Source organism: Dipodomys merriami, unplaced genomic scaffold, assembly GCF_024711535.1.
Source record: "Dipodomys merriami isolate MVZ:Mamm:240054 unplaced genomic scaffold, mDipMer1.0.p SCAF_2, whole genome shotgun sequence".
NCBI classification, from domain to species: Eukaryota; Metazoa; Chordata; class Mammalia; order Rodentia; family Heteromyidae; genus Dipodomys; species Dipodomys merriami.
The window spans coordinates 117,317,207-117,338,081 of record NW_027203381.1 but is presented as its reverse complement, the minus strand read 5'-3'; the positions used below and the strand labels follow the sequence as shown (position 1 = coordinate 117,338,081).

At 39.7% G+C, this 20,875-nt stretch overlaps 1 protein-coding gene across 4 annotated transcripts in view; it reads right to left on the bottom strand.

Annotated features, from left to right (window-relative positions):
• Dyrk1a (dual specificity tyrosine phosphorylation regulated kinase 1A) overlaps nt 1–20,875 on the bottom strand; it is a 132,513-nt gene that overhangs the window by 68,004 nt on the left and 43,634 nt on the right. The gene's annotated exons all lie outside the window — the stretch shown is intronic.

Genomic DNA, 20,875 nt, shown 5'->3' with positions numbered 1-20,875 from the left:
ATGTATATTGATAAAAGATTTGTATTTAAAATAAGAAACTTTTAAAGCTCAACGAGGAACATAATTTTTGAACGATGACATTAAGCATACATTTATCATATGATTCTGTCATATCACTGTTGAACATTAATTATCATAATAACTTTATTTATAACTTTACAAACACTGAGTGGCCCGAAAATTTTTCAACAGGTAAAGAGATAAATTGTGGCATAGCCATACAATGAAATACTTTTCCACAATAAAAGGAATGAAATAGTATACATAATACCAAAAAAAAAGTCTTTGAAAGAATTATGGTAAGTGAAAACAACAAGACAAAATAGGAGAACATATTGTGTGATTCTATTTATATAAAATATCTAGAAGAAGCAAAGCAATGAATCGTGACAAAAAGCAGTTGCCTAGCCACCTAGGGATGGGCTGAGAGGGTGCGTTACAAAAAGACAACGAACGAGTGTGGGGATGTACCTTATCATAAATAAGGAAAGTAAAAGCTTAGTAGGTAACAACAGTATTCATTAATATGTGTACTTTAGGTAAGTTTATTGGTTGCCAAATATAACACTAAAACTGTTTTTAAAGTTTTAACCAATTCAAAACCAGAGCTCAAAAAAAACCTCTACAAAATTACCCAATTCAGACAATGACAACCAAAACCTTCAGTTGTTTAAAGACTAACAACTTAGTACTGACATCTTACTTTCTTACTTTAATAATCAGAAAAATTGCTATTTGAAATGCAAATGTTTAAAAAATATTGCCAAAGAGAATGAGTAATATTGAGGGTAAATAATATTGAAATACATGGATTCTGTGTATAAAGTTGAAAGCTGTTAAATAACAAGGGGTGGGGAGGGCAAGGTAAGGGAAAACAAGATGAGGTCAATCAGACTAAATTATAACATATACATGCATGAAGCCCTTTTGAACAGTTCAGAGAGGAAAATAATCTAGGCTGTATTGAGGGGTGAGGATCAGCAGAATAGGCGAGGGGTTGGTTGAAGTACTTTATATGCAAGTATGAAAATAGCAACTTGTTGGAATTGCTTCAAGAGGGAAGGGAAGATGAAGGACAGAGTTGGAAAGACTAAGTTTGATAGTACATTTTGTGTGTGTGTGTGTGTGTGTGTGTGTTAATGTCACAATTAGCTGCCCCTCTTGTATAACTAGTATGTGTTAATTAAAAAGTCTGTTGTCATCAGGTGCCGGTGGCTCATGCCTGTAATCCTAGCTACTCAGGAGGCTCAGATCTGAGGATCAGAGTTCAAAGCCAGCCTGGACAGGAAAGTCCGTGAGACTTCTATCTCCCATTCACTACCAGAAAAACTGGAAGTGGCGCTGTAGCTCAAGTGGTAGAGCACTCGCCTTGAGCTGAAGAACTGAGGGACAGCCCCCAGCCCAGAGTTTAAGACCCATGACCCACAAAAAAGGGGGCGGGGGAAGAGTCTGCTATCTACCATTCTTTAAAACTTTAAACAACAGTCTCCTTGACCATTACCTTTGTAATCTCAATTTTTGAACAGGCCTCCACTGTTAAATAGAGTACCATGTTCCACACCTCTCATTCTTAGGGCACAACTAGTTAAAATACTAACCATTCTTATAAACCATATGAAATCCCACTTCCCATCAAGAATCTTTCACTGGTCCAATGCAAAAATGGCTCCATATTCTGAATTTCTACCTCGCTTATAGCATGGACACTCTACCGTGTAAAATATATGTAAAGACAAATCCATCCCTGTTAAATTATGAATTCTTAGTCTAGGCCCCTTTAATTGTACAGCTGAATAAAACATTACTGTAAATGCATTTTGGAATGTATCTTCAGGATATATGCCTAGGAAAGCATAACTAATAATCACGTTTTTGGGGTTTGTTTCATTCGTCACAAGTCTGTATAATATACTGGCCAACTTATTCGTCTGCTTGATGTAACCAGTCTCTTAAAGAACCAAACAAATAGGTAAATAGTTAAGAAAACTCCATACAAATATCTACATTCATATAGATTAGTCTGTGTATGTGCGTAAACACATGTGGCTCCTAAGGTTTTAACTCAGGGCCTGGGCAATCAATGTCCCTGAGTCGCTGGTTTGTTTGTTTGTTTGTTTCCCTCAAGGTTAGCTCTCTACCACTTGAGACACAGCTCCACTTCCTGCATTTCTGGTAAGAAAGTAGAGTTAGGAGTATCTCACACTTTCCTGTCTGGGATGGCTTAAACCATCATCTTCAGATCTCAGCCCTCCTGAGCAGCTCGGCTTACAGGTATGAGCCACCAGCATCTGTATTTCAAGACTTTAGGGCCAAATAGAGGGATAAAAGTAAGTCTTATGCTTTTACCAATAGACACAAAAAGTGAAGAGCATTATTTACCATGAAAATCAATTAATTCCTGACTTACATAACTGTAACTCCTTTTTATCACCCTAAATACCAATGAAATAATTTTTTAAATGAAAAAGTCAAAGACAATGATAGCAAACAATAAGATAGCAGGTATGATTTTAAGTACATGAAATGACTAGACTACATGGAAGCCCAGACAATGAAATACCTACAACCCCAGAAGCCTTGATCACACCTGCACCTATGCTCCATAAGCGAAAGGTTTTGCTCTTGTTCACCTACTCCACACTCTGAAACCTTTTCTTCCTGTAATTTTATTTTAATTCTATTTAAGTCACATTTTGCCACAAAAAAACTTGAGATCAAAAGGCCTAGTGACTATCCTCCATACAGACCCCCAATTATGTTTTTCCTGATAAATCTTAGGGTACCTGGCTATGTGGTCATCTTGCATTTACCTCCAACACTGCAAGGAATTCCTCACTTTTCACATTCCTTCAACTCAGAGCTGAGTTTTGTTTCTCACAAAACTTTGTACCTAATGAGATGCACTAGGAGACTTAATGTAAACCCAAAATAGTGCAAGCAACAGTTAAACTGACTGATTTCCTTTAGAAAGGTAATAGCAGCAGGAAGTAGTGAATAAATACAGTATGTTCTACAAATGGAACAGAACACCACCAACGGGGGATTCAAGTTCACAGTTCATACTCCTACTTACTAGATTATATGGGCAGTGTAAGATAAATTCTGACTGAAAGCTTATAACAATTAATTATAAACAAATATGTTCCAAGGGCCAAAATCATGAGTTGTTGTTGTTGTGTGGCAGTAGTACTATTCCTAATTTGGGGGAAAAATTGATCAATTTTGCTCAACAGTTTTAGAAAACCTGTGCTATTATATCTTAGAAGGCAAAGAGTGTCTTATGTTACATGTTATTTAATTAATGATTTCTCACAACTTAATTCTTATAATACACATATTTTTGTTACAGATATTTAACATAGCAGTTAAACCCTTGTTTCCACTTCTGCTCTAAATCCGCCTGCCCGCAGTGAGTGGGAACTGCTGCAGATCATTAAACTCTCATCCATCAATGTCTCTAGCTAGGCAACACAATGCAGCAGAACAGCACACAGAAACTATCCCAACCCCAGCAACAGCGGCTAATTAGCATAGCCTACCACTAAACCGGCACCATATGATTGGAACTGTTAGTCAGAATGTTAGCCAATCAAACCAGGTTATGCAAATAGCCTATTTTAGTTGCCAGGGTAGAGCTACTTTCAATTGTCCAATAGGAAAACAAGTAATAAACAAAAAATGAAATTGAGCTTTGTCACATTTTCAAGTTGCTGTTAACACTTTCAGGTTTAGAACAAAATTAATAGCAACTGTACAGGATTAGAATTATATTCTGCATTGTACTCCAAAGACAATCCAAAGATAATACACAGGGAACACAATTAAAAGTCGTGTATCTGCTAAATTTTTAACTTTTTACTTTAGAGACAGAAGTTTTTCTAGCAGCTGCTGCCATCAACATTTCCTGTGTTTCCCTGGTAAATTCAAAAGCATTATACAAATGTTTTCTATACACTCAAGGAGATTTTCAAACACTGCATTTTAGAGAAATCATATAAAACATTTGTATTTTATAATGGAAAGACCACAAATGAGATGGACACAACAGAAAATGACTGAAATATAAGTCAAATGAGATGGACACAACAGAAAATGACTGAAATATAAGTGCTCCCAGGTTGAAAAAAGTGACATTTTTTCTTTGGGTATATTGATACATAATTATATTGTTATAACTGATTGTAACATTACTTCAAAGGTGCTTTTAAAATAATAAAATCCAAATTATGAATTAATTTTAAGGCTTAAAATATGCACACTGGGACCTAGTAAATATTTCTCACAGTAGGGAACAAAGTTCAACTACATGTAATATTATGTAACCATAATATAAACACATTCATATGTAAACTTTCAAATAATGAATAAAACATTTAAAGCCCTCTAGTTCTTTCAGCGCATACTTAGAACATCTGTGTTCTGACAATGTTTAGTGGTTAAGAGAATTTCTCTACTCTCACATTTTCTGAGAAATGCTTTAAAATATGTCAAGGAGACAGTTTCCATGTGTGCTTTATAAAAGGTACCATTTTATGTTAAAGTATATCAACTTATCCTATCTATTTTAGCAATGATCTCCACCTGAGTATGGGTTCATCCCACACCATGGAGAAGTTACTAGTCTTATATACATTTTTTCAAAGGCCTGAAATTATCTCCAGAAAGATTTCTAGTATTTGTAAAATATATTGTATTAAGACAAAGAGCTTATTTCCAGCATTAGCTTCTAAAGGAAGAATGTGTGGCTCTCCACTGCAACTCATCCTCCTCTTTAAGTCAAGCTAAAGCACATATACACCATCTCCAGCATTCATCTCATACCTGTCCCCTAAAGTCTACTGTTCTCTCCACTTTGGTATTTTCAATACAAATCCCTTAAAAAACCCAGGAAGCCAGATGCTGGTAACTCACACCTATAATCCTAGTTAGTTATCAGGTTAAGATAAGGATCCAGTTAAGAGGCCACCCTGGGGTAAAAAGTTCACAAGAAACTACCTCAACAAATAGCATGGTAGAAACAATGGTGTGTACTTAGCAACACAGTTAGTTGAGCAAAAAAAAACAAATTAGGAAGATGCGGTCTTCCCAGAAAAGCTGAAGTTAGTGAAATGTGTCTGTCACAAAGATACAGAGGAAAACTGGACAATCAAGGTCCAAACTGGCCTGGGCAAAAAGTGAGAGCCTATCTAAAAACATAACCAGAGCAAAAAGGAAAGGAGCCAGGGATGGTGGCTCCGCTTGTAATCCTAGCTACTTAGGAGGCTGAGATGTGATCTCAGCTCCAGCCAGGCAAGCCAGCCAGGGCAGGAAAGTCTCTGAGACTCTTCAATAAAGTGGCACTGTGGCTCAAGTGGTAGAGCACTAGCCTAGAACTGAAGAGCTGAGGGACAGTGCCCAGGCCCAGAGTTCAAGACCCATGACCGACAAAAAAAAGTGGGGAAGAAGGGGGAAGGTAAAGCTTACACAGTATAGTGTCTACCTAGCAGGAGTTCAAACTCCCACACCCTTGTCTCTCTCTCTCTCACACACACACACATACACATTTTTAAAAAATACTTATAATCAAGATATAAAAAGGCAGTTGGGGGGCGTGGCATAGGAATGGAGAAAAGGTAAACAAATGCAGTCATTATATTCAATATACACTAATTAAACAATGAACTATGTAACTTGTGGATAGGGAGGGAAGGGGGAAATGGAGAAGAAAAGGTGACATTGTCAAGAAGCATTGTACTCATAACACAGAATCTCATCCCCTTTGTACTTTTTTATTTTGTTTGCTTTTTTTCACTGGAGTTTCGCTTTTCTTCTGTGGCACTGGGGACGGGCCTGGGGATATTGCTGAGCTCCAGCCCAGCCCAATAATCAATTTCTTAAAGAGAAGGATAAAAAACTAAACTGTAATCTACAAAGAAACTAAAAGTTCATCTAAAACTACTTAATCACTCTACAAAATGCAGTTTGAAAAATAGTGTATGAGGTTTAAAAATGAAGCACAAAGAAAAAAAAAGCCTAAAGGTTAAAAAAAAAAAAATCAAACCTTCCAAACCACCTTCTAACAGTACTTATGAATAATCATTCCATCATTGTTTTTCTGTAAATTCTTGGTTTCCACATCATTTAAAATTTTCCAGCATTCAAATAAGATTAACTCACGACCACTCATGCTATCAGATTATCCACTGTCTACTGACCAAAGCTTAAGAAAAGTATGAAAACTTGTTCTCTACCCAAAGTACTTAATCCATTACCTGAAACAATCTCAGTATTTAAAACTTTCAACATCAAGTTAGCCTTTTTAATTACCTTATAAGTAGTTAACTTATATAAGCCTCCTTTATATCCTGAAGGGTAACAGAAGAAGAGAAAAATCTTTTAAAAAGTCAATTTCAGGCTGGGAAGGTGGCTCAGTGGTAGAGTGCTTGCCTTGCATGCATGAGGCCCTGGGTTCCATTCCTCAGCACCACATAAGCAAAAAGAAAAAAACCAGAAGTGGCGCTGTGGCTCAAGTGGTAGAGCGTTAGCCTTGAGCTGAAGAGCTGAGGGACAGTGCTCAGGCCCAGGCCCAGAGTTCAGGCCCCATGACAGGACATCCTCCCCCCAAAAAAAAAATTTCATTCATGCCCTTACCTATAATTCATTAACACTTCATTCAGTTCTCCCAAGTTCTTATGCCCTCTTACTCACAACTTCCCTACTGATAAAGCAATCCCAACTCAGTGTATCTTTATATGGATTTGCCATATAAAGAATGAATGCTTTGGGGCTGGGAAGGTGGCTCAGTGGTAGAGTGCTTCCTAGAATGCATGAGGTCCTGGGTTTGATTCCTCACATACACAGAAAAGGCTGAAAGTGGAGCTGTTGCTCAAGTGATAAAGAGCTAGCCTTGAGCTGAAGAGCTCAAGGACAGCACCGAGGCCCAGAGTTCAAGCCCATGATCGACAAAAGAAAAAAAAAAGAAAGAAAGAAAAAGAATGCTTTCACTAGGCACTGGTGGCTCATTCTTGTAATCCTAGGTACTAAGGAGGCAAATATCTAAGGAGTGCTGTTCAAAGTCAGCCTGAAGACTCTTATGGTATTAACCACCAAAAAAGCTGGAAGTGGAGCTGTGGCTCAAATAGTAGACACTAGCCTTGAATACAAAAGCTCAGAACAGTGCCCAGGCCCAGAGTTCAAGCCCAGGACAGGCAAAAGAGAGGAGAGGATAGGAGAGGGGAGGGGAGGGGAGGAAAGAAGGAGGGAGGGAGAGAGAGAGAAAGAGAGAGAGAGAATGGAGAGGGGGGAAGGAAGGAAGGAAGGAAGGGAGGGAGGGAGGGAGGGAGGAAGGAAGGGAGGAAGGGAGGGAGGGAGGGAGGGAGGGAGGGGAAGGAGGGGAGGGAGGGGAGGGAGGGAGGGAAGGAGGGAGGGAGGGAGGCGTTCTAATCTATCAAGCATTGTTCCTATCACAAACTATTCCTGCTCTTAAAGAAGAAATATTGAAGACATGGCACTCCACAAACTGGGGAGCAGAAGCACAAGAAAACTTCCATCTGCCTAATAAGAGGCACTCTATGATAAAACATCCAAACTTAAATATTGTTCGGCTCAGAACTTATTTTTAAAGCTGTTGGTTTCAGAAAATATCAATACTTTTACAATCAGAAATTAAACATTTAAAATGTTTAAAAGTAGCTGCGTTTCAGAATTCTGAGTAAAGAGGTAAATTTTCTAAATATAGGATTTATCACTAACCTTTCTAAATGACAGTATTAAGGTTTTATTTTATCAACCGTACTATAAGAAATACATTTTTGAACAATGAAATGGTAACTGCTCATTTGTCATTTGTATAGTGTGTGTGTGTGTGTGTGTGTGTGTGTGTCTGTCTGTCTGTCTGTCTGTGTGTGTCTGTGTGTGTCTGTGTGTGTGTGTCTGTGTTATTGAAGTTTGAACTCAGGAGAAAGTACTGTACCACTTGGGTAAAGCCCAGCCTTTTGGGTTTAGTTTGTTTTCCAGATAGTGGTTTGGTCTAGGCTATCTGTGTTTCTCAAATAGCTATGAGGATTACAGATGAGTGCCACCATCCCCAGCTTGCTTTTCTCAGATGAAGTTTCACATTTTGCCAGGGGTGACATTAAACTGTAATACTCCCATTTCCACCACCCAAGAAGCTGGGATTTCCAGCACCCACCACCTAGCTGCCTTCATATTCTTTTAACAAGCTCAAGAAATAGCTTCTATCTTTTCAATGTACAACAGCCATCCTCATGCTCAGTAACATATTATCCTTTCACTTATTCAAATGACAAACCAGGCTGTAGCTAAAAGAAATACAACGTAACTATAAAATGTAAAACATGAATATAAAGATCCTTACGAGGAAAAAAATGCACAAAAAATCTGTAGGCAATTCCTTGGTCAAGTTTTTTTCTTTCTTTCTTTTTTTTTTGGGGGGGGGGGAGGTGGTGGTCCGGTACTGGGCCTGAACTCTGGGGCCTGGGCGCTGTCCCTCAGCTCTTCAGCTCAAGGCTAGTGCTCTACCACCTGAGCCACAGCACCACTTCCGGCTTTTTTCTTTTTGCTTATGTGGTGCTGAGGAATCAAACCCAGGGCCTCAAGCAAGTTTTTTTTAATTGTGAAAATACTGTACAGAGGGGTTACAATTACATGGGCAAGATAATGAGTACATTTCTTATCAAGCATTGTAGCCTCCTCCTTTGTTTCCCCTTCCCATCCCATCCTCCCCCCACCCCCCACCCACCAAAGCTGTAAAGTTGTTTTCGACATAACAACTTGTACATCTCATTGTTGCAATGGGTCCACCTGTATCCCTATTTAAACAATTTGTTTTTCCTCTTCCCCTCCACAAATTATAAGAACATCAAATACAGTGAAAGCAGGGGTTATACCGTGGGGGAAGGACATACAAAGCAACAAAGAAATAATCTTATGTGTTAGAAACAATCTCATGAAAGAAAAAAACATTTGAATACATATCTTAGGGTTCATTTCCCTAACATCAACTTAACTGACCTTTTCTGCTTGACTCAGACATATACTAGATATTGCAAATAAGGGAAACCATGGGACCTATGTTTCTTTGAGCCTGGCCTTGGTCAAGTTTTTAATAAAATAAGTAAAGCAAACTATATCGTATTGATAATCTTTTATAAATGACTAGTAGATAAGTATTTCTATTCTCCAGCTACAAAGCAATTTTAAACTAGTTACTGTGGCTCACACCTACAACATTAACTACTCAAAAGATTAAGACTGGAGGATCAAGGTTAGAAGCCAACTGGGCAGACAAATCCACAAGATCCTTATCTCCAATTAACCTCAAGAAGTAGAGGTGTGGCTCAAGTAGTAAAGCACTTGAGCAGAAAAAGTTAAGCAAAAATGCAAGGCCTTAGCTCGGGCCGGTGGCTCAGGACTGTAATCCTAGCCTCTCAGGAGGCTAGCCCAGGCAGGAAATTCTATGAGACTCTTATCTCCAATAAACCACTCAGAAAACCGGAAGTGGCACTGTGGCTCAAGTGGTAGAATGCTAGCCTTGAGCTGAAGAGCTGAGGGACAGTGCTCAGGCCCAGAGTTCAAGTCCCACGACCAACTCCCCCCCATTCCAAATGCAAGGCCTTGAGTTCAAACCCAGTACCCTGCATGCACGCTCATGCCAGTCATAATGTTAGTACTTCTCTTATAACTAGAACAAATGTAATACTTTGAAACATGATTCTACACCCCTCTCTAGGGGTCCTGATAACCTCACATTTTCTGTTTTCAGATTTTAAGACAAAAACATGGAATTCAGGAAATGGTGCTGTGGCTCAAGTGGTAGAATACTTGCCTTGAGTTGAAGAGCTGAGGGACAGCACCCAGGCCCAGAGTTCAAGCCCCACGACCAACAACAACAACAAAACATGTAATTCAGTAATAGTTGTTTCAAAGTATACATACCTATATACAATGTAAAGTTGTCTAAGTGGTTAAAGGCTATCAGAGTGACAGAAATTTATGTCTTGGAAAACCAAGTAAAACTATAAAATCAGCCAGTTAAGATGTTTTTTAATCTTGTGATTATTGATTAGTAATAGTCGATAGAAAACCGTTAGAATAGAAAACACAGCATACAACGCTACCTGGTTTCATCTTTCTAGGAAAACAGATAATAGCTTTGTAAATGATCAAACAGAACAATAAGTATGTCATGGTTTATAAGGATGGAAACAGCCAAGAAAACCAAGTGACTAAAAAGGAAGACACAGTTGGGAAGGTGGGGAGGGAATGGATGGTAGGGGGAAGAGGGGGTAACAATGTTCAATAGGAAATGTACTCATTACCTTACTCATGTAACTGTAACCCCTCTGCATAGTATCTTTACAATAAATAATATATATTTTTTTAAAAAAGGAAGACTCAGAAGAAGGGGAAGGCGAAAACGTTTTTCAAAACTGATTAAATTTTATTGTATGAATGTAAACTAAGTGATCAGTGTGTGATTTTAAAGAGAAACAAAGGCTCAAATCTGAATTTTACAATTAAGTTGAACGCATGGTCCCTCACATATGTGAATCCTAAGAACCTGGAAGGCAGAGATCAAGAGGCCAACCAGGGGAGACCTAGTACCACATGGCTGGCCTCCCAGTTCAAGAGCATGAGGCTGAAATTGGGAAGAGTACAGTTCTACAAGTCTGGGCAGAAAATAATAAATTATAAAAACTACAAGATCCTCTCTCAATAGAAAAAAACAGGCACAACGGTACATGTCTGTCATTCCAGGTACAACAGAAATCCTAAATAGGATCAAAGTCCAGCTGTCCTAGAGGGGAAAAAAATAAGACCCTAATACAACCAGAGCAAAAAGCAGCAGAGTACCTGCCTAGCAAACATGAAGCCTTGAGTTCAACCCCCAAGTATGACCAAAACAATGATGATATTGCTGACCATGGCATTATTGGTGAAAATAAAATGCTTTACTTGTAACTACATCAAGTATCAAGCAAGTATTTTCTTTGCCGTTGATAACCACACAAGGCAGACCTAGGTTTGTATTAACAAGGTTAGACAATACACATGCCAGGTCATTCTGATTCTGTCTCCCAATCGCCTTTGGGTAAGCTGTTCTTTCTAGGAACTACCAGAACTTAAAACTCTTTGAGAGCACAATGCTCTGGAAAACCTGACTGATTGACCTAGTGCCCAATACTGCTGGGGAAGCATCTTGGATCTGCAGGTGGAATGTCACTCTCCTCTTAGAATTAATTCAGAATTGAAAACCAAACTCTCTGCTTCACATTCTTAAAAAAAAAAAAAAAAAGGAAAAGAATCAAAGGTACTGGAAATCTTTCAGTCACCAGACTGGCATCATGAGTCGTTCCTAGCTCATAAGGAAGCACCAGGTCCAGGTGGAACAAGAGCCCAGAAGGTGTCAGCAGCAATTTAGAATCCTCGTGGGGCCTGGGGACTCTGTGGTGTACAAACTTGACTGATGTCGGAGACAAGAGTCTCACCCCCACCTAGTCCCCCACGCCATCAGCCTAACGACACTCAAACTCCTTCCAGAACAAGCTCTGGCCTTGGCTCTTCCTTCTTCTTCCTCCATCCATATTTTTTTTTTTTTTTTTTTTTTTTTGTCAGTCGTGGGGCTTGAACTCTGGGCCTGGGCGCTGTCCCTCAGCTCTTCAGCTCAAGGCGACCGCTCTACCACTTGAGCTACAGCGCCACTTCCGGTTTTCTGGTGGTTTATTGGAGATAGGAGTCTCATGGTCTCTCCTGCCTGGGCTGGCTTTGAACTGCAATCCTCAGATCTCAGCCTCCTGGGTAGCTAGGATTACAGGCGTGAGCCACCACCGCCCGGCCTCCATCCATATCTTAAGACTAGTTTTTCTCCATCTCTGGAGATCTTCCCGTGGAGGCCCATGCCTCTGGGGCTCTTTCTCCAAGCCTCTCTTAGACTCTCAATTGTACTTCTTTGCATTGCCTGAGGAGCCTACCATCCACTCTGTGTGCCTCCCTCTATACCCACGTGAGCTCAGGCCCCAGTCTTAGCACTCTTAGTGTGCTCCCACCCAGTGGGCACTTACTGGGAGGGAGCACAATATGGGCTCAATGATTCCAGTCACTAAAGATTCAGTGACTACAGAGCAAACTACCTTCCTCAACAGGAAGAAGGGCTAAGAGCAAACTAACAAATGTGTGAATACATCTGCTATGGTTCCAGAGTGGTACCAGCTAGGAAGGAAAAAGAATCATGACAGAAGTGCTAGGGGAGCCAATACAGGAACGGTAAGGACTCCTCATCGGGCAAGCACACTGCCATCACACCTGTCCACTCACTCAGAAGACAGGAACAGCTGAGTGGTCCCTACTTTAGAGAAGGGAAGGCAGGGCCCAGAGTTTGGATAACACCCACTTCTCAACAGCAGAGCTGTGCTGCTGCATCTCAGACAGCATGGGTGCTAGCCTGGACAGTCTTTCTTCCCCTCAGAGCCAAAACAGTACCCTAAGCAGGAGAACTCCTAGCACTCCCCGCCTGGTGCCCTGCACCTACAGGGACAATTGTATGGGGTCTCGGGAGTGGTAACTGGGACCCGCCCGCACTGGGTGATGTTCTTGGTTGTTTCTTACTGTGTGTGCCACGGCCCCACTATTTGCTATTTAGACCAATGCCCCCACTTCTCTCACTTCTGAGTCTACTTCCTGGGCAGGGGTCAGTCCTGACGAGATGACTTACAGGCTGGGAGAGCCCAGAAGCCTGCTCCTTCCTGTGGACACTGGGTTTGACCAGTTACTGGGAGCATGGCTGGACATTTATAATTCAAACAGAGACTGAGCAAATACAGAGAGTTACAGAGATAGAGAAAGATGAGAGAACCAGGCAGAAGTGGCATCACTTGGTTTCAGAAGTCAGGCATAGGGATCTACACTCTACACTTCTAGGATAAGAGAAATATACAAGCCTGGACCATATGAAGAAGCATCCACAACTAAAATGACTGATATCAACCAAAGACATAGGAAAGGCCACAGAGAATTATATTTGGAGTTTCCTTTTTCTTAAAATATTTTTTTTGGGGGGGTCTGGTCGTGGGCCTGAACTCTGGGCCTGGGCGCTGTCCCTCAGCTCTTCAGCTCAAGGCTAGCGCTCTACCACTTGAACCATAGCGCCACTTCCTGCTTTTTTTTTCTTTTTGCTTATGTGGTGCTGAGGAATTGAACCCAAGGCCTCATGCATGCAAGGCAAGCGCTCTACCACTGAGCTACCTTCCCAGCCCCTCTTAAAATAATTTTTAAAAACTGCACTCCAATCCCTTTCAGTAATACATAATCTTCCAAACTCTTGTCAATTTTAAAAACACAGGTTTCAAAGGCTGAGCATGATACCACACACCTGTAATCCCAGCTACTTGGGATACAAAGATCAAGAATAAAGGCCAGCCAACCGAAAGTTAATGAGACATCACCTCAACCAACAAACCAGGAAGGCGGCTTCCCAACCATGTTTCAGCTACAGAGAAGGCATAAGTAGGGAGACAGCTTATGCTCTGAGGTCCGTACCAAGTAAAATAGCAAGAAATCTAGGGTTGGAGGTGTAGCTCAGTTGGTAGAGTGCTAGCCAATGAGCAAAAATGCCAGGTATCAGTCTTTTGCCAAAACAAAAAAAAGCACCAAAGCCTTCAGGGAAAAAAAATAAGTAAAGCAAAAAGAGATTAAAGAGATTGGCTCAAGTGGTACAGTACCTGCCTAACTGACAAGCAAGAACCTCTCAGTTCAAATCCAAGTAATGCAAAACATACCCCAAACACACCCATTAAACAGAACATTCTCTCTCTCTCCTCCCCTCTCTCTCCCTCTCCCTTCTCTCCCTCCTCTCTCTCTCCCTCTCTCTCTCTCTCCCTCCCCCCCTCTCTCTCTGTCTCCCCCCCCTTGCTAAACAAGGAACAGGTTTTCCCCAAAAGCTTATACTGGTAATGTAAGGATCTTAACCAAAGAATAAATAATGAAGCCTTTCAATCACTTTAAAGGGGTAAATACACAACACTGACAAACTGTTAGTAGCTTTATTCTCATTTGTTCAAAAGATATGAAAATCTATTATGAAATCTATTGTGTCCCAAGCATTATCATTAAGACCTAGTCCCTCTAGTACACAGTGCTCCTATATAGCACGATACACTGAATAAAATCAGGGTAAATGCAAACTGGAGGAAAAAAATCTATCAAATAAAGCAAAGAAAAGCCTGGCCATTCTGAGAGTTATCCTGGGCTTGTGTGCTACTTCTATCCCTTCCATCCCTAATAGCTGTGTGGCCTGAGAAGGCAGCTAACCTCTGCAGGGTCAGTCATGAGACCTGCTTCTGAGTTACTATCAAGAGAAACTTAACACATGCAAATACTTTGTAGTAGTTCAAATACATAATGAAATTACAGCAAAAGCCAATATGCCCACCATTAAAAAAGTGATCATCTCTGATCATCTCTAATAGGTTTATTGGTGGCCTTCCTCTGTTGTTGGTGGGTTTTTTTGTTTGTTGGTTTTGTAAAGAAGGATCTGAGGGGATATAGGATCCCACACACTTGTGATCCTGCATCAACCAACGAGATGGATCTGACAGCTCGTGCCCGTAATCTAGCTGAACAGGACAAGTACACAGGATAGCCCAGACCAAAAAAAGCCATGTTGCTTATCTGAAAAGCAACCTAAAAGCAATAAAAGCTGGAATACAGCTCAAGTATAGAGCTCTTGCCTACCCAGTGCAAAACCCCATGTTTACAACTCAATGCCAAAAAAAGAAAAAAGAAAATAGTGACAACCTTTCTGCTAAGGTCCCAGAACTCCTTCATCCCTGTCATGTTTTTCCATATCAACCTATTTTTACAAATCCTTTATAAATAAATCCATAATCCAAATCATTGGCCATAGTTGTGGCAGATTATAGAAAAATTAGCATAATTCCAGTACTAATAAAAAAAACATTTTCTAAACCCAAATATTTATTTTCAACTCCTACACTACATAAATTTTTATTTAGATGAGATGATATTACACTTAAGTGTAAGTCTGATAATGCAGGCAGGACAAATAAACTTTAAAACGTTACCATGTAATTTGAATAAACATACTAGTTTCTCAAATGAACAAGCAATTTAAGAAGTGCACAGTCCAAGCTAGAAACAGTGATGCAACCTATAACATTGGGAGAAAGAAAGGGGGATCAAGCCAGCCAGGCAAAGAAGTTAAAGAGACCACATTTCAACCAAGAACTGTCATATAAGCTATGTGAAAAATATGCATAGGACAACTGTGGTCAGGATGGCGTAGGCAAAAGGGTAGACTGTATTCGAAAATAACAAAAGCAAAGAAAAACAAGGTCCAAACTTGCATAAATGGTATAATAATAGATAGTATACTAACACAGGAGAAAAGATAGTAAAACACTATCATGTAGTACTACCTGTAAGTATTATTACCATTATTCTGATGATTACTCCCCCTATGAAAAAACTGAGCTTTGGGCTTCGTGTTTTGTTTTTTGTCAGTTGTGGGGCTTGAACTCTGGGCCTGGGCAATGTCCCTCAGCTCTTCAGCTCAAGGCAAGTGCTCTACCACTTAAGCCACAGCACCACTTCCGTTTTCTGGTGGTTAATTGGAGATTAGAGTCTCATTGACTTTACTGCCTGGGCTGGCTTTGAACCATGATCCTCAGATCTCAGCCTCTGGAGTAGCTAGGATTACAGGAGTAACCCACTGGCGCCCAGCGGGCTTCCTGTTTTTGTTGTCACCGTTACCTTTCTATTAATGCCTTTATATCATAAATTTCTTCTATTTGCCTTTTTCCTAATTATGTGTCTAAGGGTAGAAAGGTATGATTGATGTATTGATTTCACCATCTACAAGCAACAAAATCTAGCCATCTTTTTACCCCTTTTCCTCTTCGTCCAAACATCTGATTTAACTGCCCTTCTACTCCCAGTTAACTATAAAGCAATCAATAACCTTATTCTATTTTTATTTTTTATATTTGTACTTTGTCTGTGCCAGTTCTGTGACTTGAACTCAGGGCCTCAGTGATGTCTCTGAGCTCTTTTGCTCAAGACTAGTGGTCTACTACTTGAGCCTCAGCTCTGACTTAACTGGACATAACAGCCTCTCAAACTCTTCTGCCCAGGCTGGCTTCAAACTACAATCTCAGAACTCAGCCTTCTGAGTACATAGGATTATAGGCATGAATCACCAGTACCAAACTATTTTGTTTGCTTTTTTTGTTTTGTTTTAACTTCAAGTCAATTTAGCTGGGTACAAAATTCTTAGGTCTCACTAGTTGAGTATACATTAGATGTTACTCTATTGCTTTGGCACAAAGACTTGCTATCAATCTTATACATTCTGTTCCTCAATAAGGACTTTGGGTGACTAGATACACAGACCCAGGAATTGTATTCTTTATAGCCCAGTAAAATTTTTATTGTCCAGTAATGTGTCTATATGCTTGTCGTTTCTGCGTTATTTTATCCAGTTTCACACTGTGCCTTTTCTAAATATAATCGCAAAAGTTTTTATCATTTCAAAAAGTTTTTTCTAGAATTCTAATTGTTAGAACCTGTTAAGTTTCAGTACTTTGGTTCTTCATGATTAAATATCTTTGTATTTAACAACTATCACTTGTTCTGGAATACTTCTTTATCTACTTTATTTCCTCTTGGTTGATACTTTTTCTGCTATTCAAGGACACTTCTCTGAAGACATTATGTTTTTCACCATCATGTTTAGGGTTCAAGTTTAGTCTCCTTGTTTTTTAGTAATTTTTTTTCTCTTATTTTTCTTTTCTGGTATCCCAATCCAAGACCTCAAAGTCTACTACAGAGCTGTAATAATAAAAACAAATTGGTACTAGGATAAAAACAGGCCTAAAGATGCATGGATCAGTCACAAAGACCCAAAAATAAAACCATATACTTACAGTTATCTGATATTTGATAAGAGCCAAAGATATATGGTGGGGAAAAGTTAGCCTTCTCCAATAATCAGTGTTGAGGAAACTGGGCATCCATGTGTAGAAAACTAAAAGGGGATTCCTGGTTTGTTATCATGCACCAGTATCAAGCCAAAGTGATCAAAGACCTCAGTGTCAGACCAAAAACTTTCAAACTACTGCAAACTACTGCCTAGAACTTATAGGCACTAGCAGAAACTTTTTATTTTACTTTATTTTTTATTGTTAGTTTTTGGTCTGTCATGGGACTTGAACTCTGGGCTTGGGCGCTCTTCCTGCGCTCTTCAGCTCAAGGTGAGCGCTCTACTGCTTGAGCCACAGCGCTACTGGCAGAAACTTTTTGAGAGGAGTTCCAGAGGCACAACAACAGATAAGAGAACGTTCACAAATAGAGTTCATCAAAATAAAAATTTTCTCCATAGTTACTAAAATTAAGACAGCCAACAGACTGGGAGAATATCTTTACCAGCAATACATCCAACAAATGCCTAATATCCAAATTATACAAGGAGCCCAAGAAATTAACCCCTTCCAATTAATAAATCAATCAATAAATGGGCAAAGGAGCTAAAAAGAGACTTCTCAGAAGATAAGGTAAGAATGACAAAGAAACGTATGAGGAAATACTCATCACCCTTGGCCATAAAGGAAATGCAAATCAAAGCAATTCTGAGCTTCCATCTCATCCCAGTTAGATTGGCCAACATTGTGAATTCAAACAACAAACAACCCCACTGCACCCTTGGTGGGAATGTAAACTAATACAACCACGCTGGACAGCAGTCTGGAGGTTCCTCAAAAAACTAAGCATAGACCGCCCCTAGGACCCAGCCATACCACTCTTGGGCATCCTCCCAGAACATCACAAGCCAGGATACTGTAAACACACCTGCACATCCACGTTCATTGTTGCACTATTCATAATAGCCAAGTTGTGCCCTACAATAGATGAGTTGTTTTTCTTTAAATGTGGTACAATGGAATTTTACATAGCCATTGTAAAGAATATTATGTCATTTGCAGGGAAATGGATGGACCTAGAACAAATCATGCTAAGTAAGCTAAGCAAAGCTCAGAGAGACCAACAGCCCATGTTTTCTCTCATATGAAAAGGCTAGAGCTGAAATACATCAGGACATAATAAAATTACACAGGACTCTAGGCATTCACACAAAATGAAACCAAAGGAGGGGAGGAACACACCTCTGGTCATATAAAGTATTGTTTATCAAAATGAATTCCAGGGGGCTGGGAAGGTGGCTCAGTGGTAGAGCGCTTGCCTTGTATGCTCGAGGCCCTGGGTTTGATTCCTCAGCACCCATAAGCAAAAAGAAAAAAGCCGGAAGTAGCACTGTGGCTCAAGTGGTAGAGTACTAGCCTTGAGCTGAAGAGCTGAGGGACAGCGCCCAGGCCCAGAGTTCAGGCCCCCACGACCGGACCCCCCCCAAATATGAATTCCAGAAAAAGAAAAAGAAAATAGGACATATAATCAATTTTTACATGCACCATATTAGTACTTTTAAAACAAAATAATTCAAACTTCTTTTCTAAGAATAAAGGATCTCTAACAACTAGAAAATGATTATAAAAGGCTAAAATCTAGACTTAAAAGTGTCAAAATGAATCCCTCATGGAGCTGGGAAGGTGTCTCAGTGGTGGAGTGCTTGCCTTGCATGCATGAGACCCTGGGTTCAATTTTTCAGCACCACATAAGCAGAAAAAGCCGGAAGTGGCGCTGTGTCTCAAGTGGTAGAGCACTAGCCTTGAGCTGAAGAGCTGAGGGACAGCGCCCAGGCCCAGAGTTCAGGCCCCACAACTGACCAAAAAAAAAAAAAAAAAGAATCACTCCTCTGAAAAACAGGATATGGCTCAAGTGGCAGAGAGCCTGTCTAGTAAGTACAAGGTCCTGAGTTCAACACTAAAGCTACCTCTCCAAAAAAGAAATCACCTTCAAAATGGCTTATAGTTCTTTTTTTTTTTTTTTTTGTCCGATTGTGGGGCTTGAACTCTGGGCTTGGACGCTGTCCCTGTGCTCTTCAGCTCAGTGTGAGCGCTCTACCACTTGAGCCACAGCGCCACTTCCCGTTTTCTAGTGATTTATTGGAGATAAGAGTCTCATAGACTTTCCTGCCCAGCCCGGCTTTGAAGTGTGATCCTCAGATCTCAGACTCCTGAGTAGCTAGGATTACAGGCGTGAGCCACAAGCACCTAGCTTGGCTTACAGTTCTAAATGCTCTAGGATCTGCTCCAAGTTCACAACAGCAGATTCTCCAATGTTAGTTTTTGATGCCACAGAGAAATATTTATGACATCAAATGCATTCTATCCACGCTTACCATCCTAAATGACTAACTGTGATGATCTTAATCAAAACTGGCATAGAACAGGAAGTTCTTTAATCAAATAAACCAAAGGAATACTAGCTTAACGGTGGTTTCTTCCTACAGGAGCCTTTATGTTAATATGCATGGTATTATTCAAAGATGTACTTTCTCCAAATCTAATCTCAGGAGTGGTTCTTCACCCAAAATTAACTAAATTTGGTTACTTCTAGATTCCCAGGATGACAGCATTTCTGGGTGGAATGTAACATTCCTCACTACTAGGTTTAAATAGAAAAGGAGGAGCACATATGAAAGAGAAATCAGGAGGCAGTTACTTCAGTTTGGTGCTCAGGAGAGAAGGCAGGGACACAGAAGGATTTTTTATAGCAGGGCATATATATGTCAGCTGAAGTCAACGGAGAACCCTATAACCCAGAGTGTTTTCTATTTTCATTCTGAATGGTTTGACTTTAACAGGCAAGTCTTAAAATTTGATCATATACAGCCACTGAATTGTTTGTTTACATATATACACTCTGCCTTCACTGATTGCTAAGAGCTGGGATCCTTGCAGGGAGATTGCCCAGCACAGTACTCAGGACAAACACTAGCCAAATGTTTGCCCAACAAATGATTTTTTTCCTCCAAAATTCAAAGAAAGTCCAAAATTTACTTCATTCTTATATTCTAATTATATTTAAAATATGGGGGAGGAACCTCAAATATAACAACACAGAATGACTTATTTATGTATGGTCTGTTAAAGTACAAAGTCAACCTTTGGTGGCCAGTAATTTGTCTCATTTTTTTCCATCCATCTTTATTGAGGCACAATTGGGAAATAAAAAATGTACAAATTTAAGACATGCATGTGCACACACAATGTGTACTGATTACTAATATCAAGCAAATTAAGATACACCTCACCTTACATAGATACCATGGAAATCTACTAATAACATTTTTTAAGTCTTGAAAAGTCAATTCCTGCCTTAATGTTCTTTCTCAATCTTACTTCCATACCCTCACAAACAGTGTAAGAAAGTAAGTTACCACCAAATCCAACTGATATAACCAAGTCAGCAACATGAGCAATGCCTGTAGGAAAAGCAAGCCCTGAGAAAGTATGAAATTTGTTTTCAAATCCTACCAGCTGAAACATGATAAATGTGTATACAATAATATAGCAAGCTGCTAATATTGACATGACTCGAAAGCTATTAATTTTATGTTCAAAAACAATTATGAACTTTCAATAGAGAAATGCACCAATAGTAAGAGACTAGACATCCAAACCGAGTCCATAAAATTTTTCTGTGTTCTAATAATCACAAAGTTAACTGGGTAACTTTTACAAAGCACATTTATTCTTTGGATACTTAACTCCATTAACTCCACTGTCTTTAAAGAAAAAAAACTATTTGGAAATCCTGCACCTTCTAAGGACAAATAGCAACTGCCACCTTGCAATCTCATGAAAGAAATTTTCCCAAAGTAGAAATATCTATAAGTAAACTATGAGATAACCAAATACTTTTATTTTCAAGAGTCTGAACCCCAGGTATATCTGTAATTGCC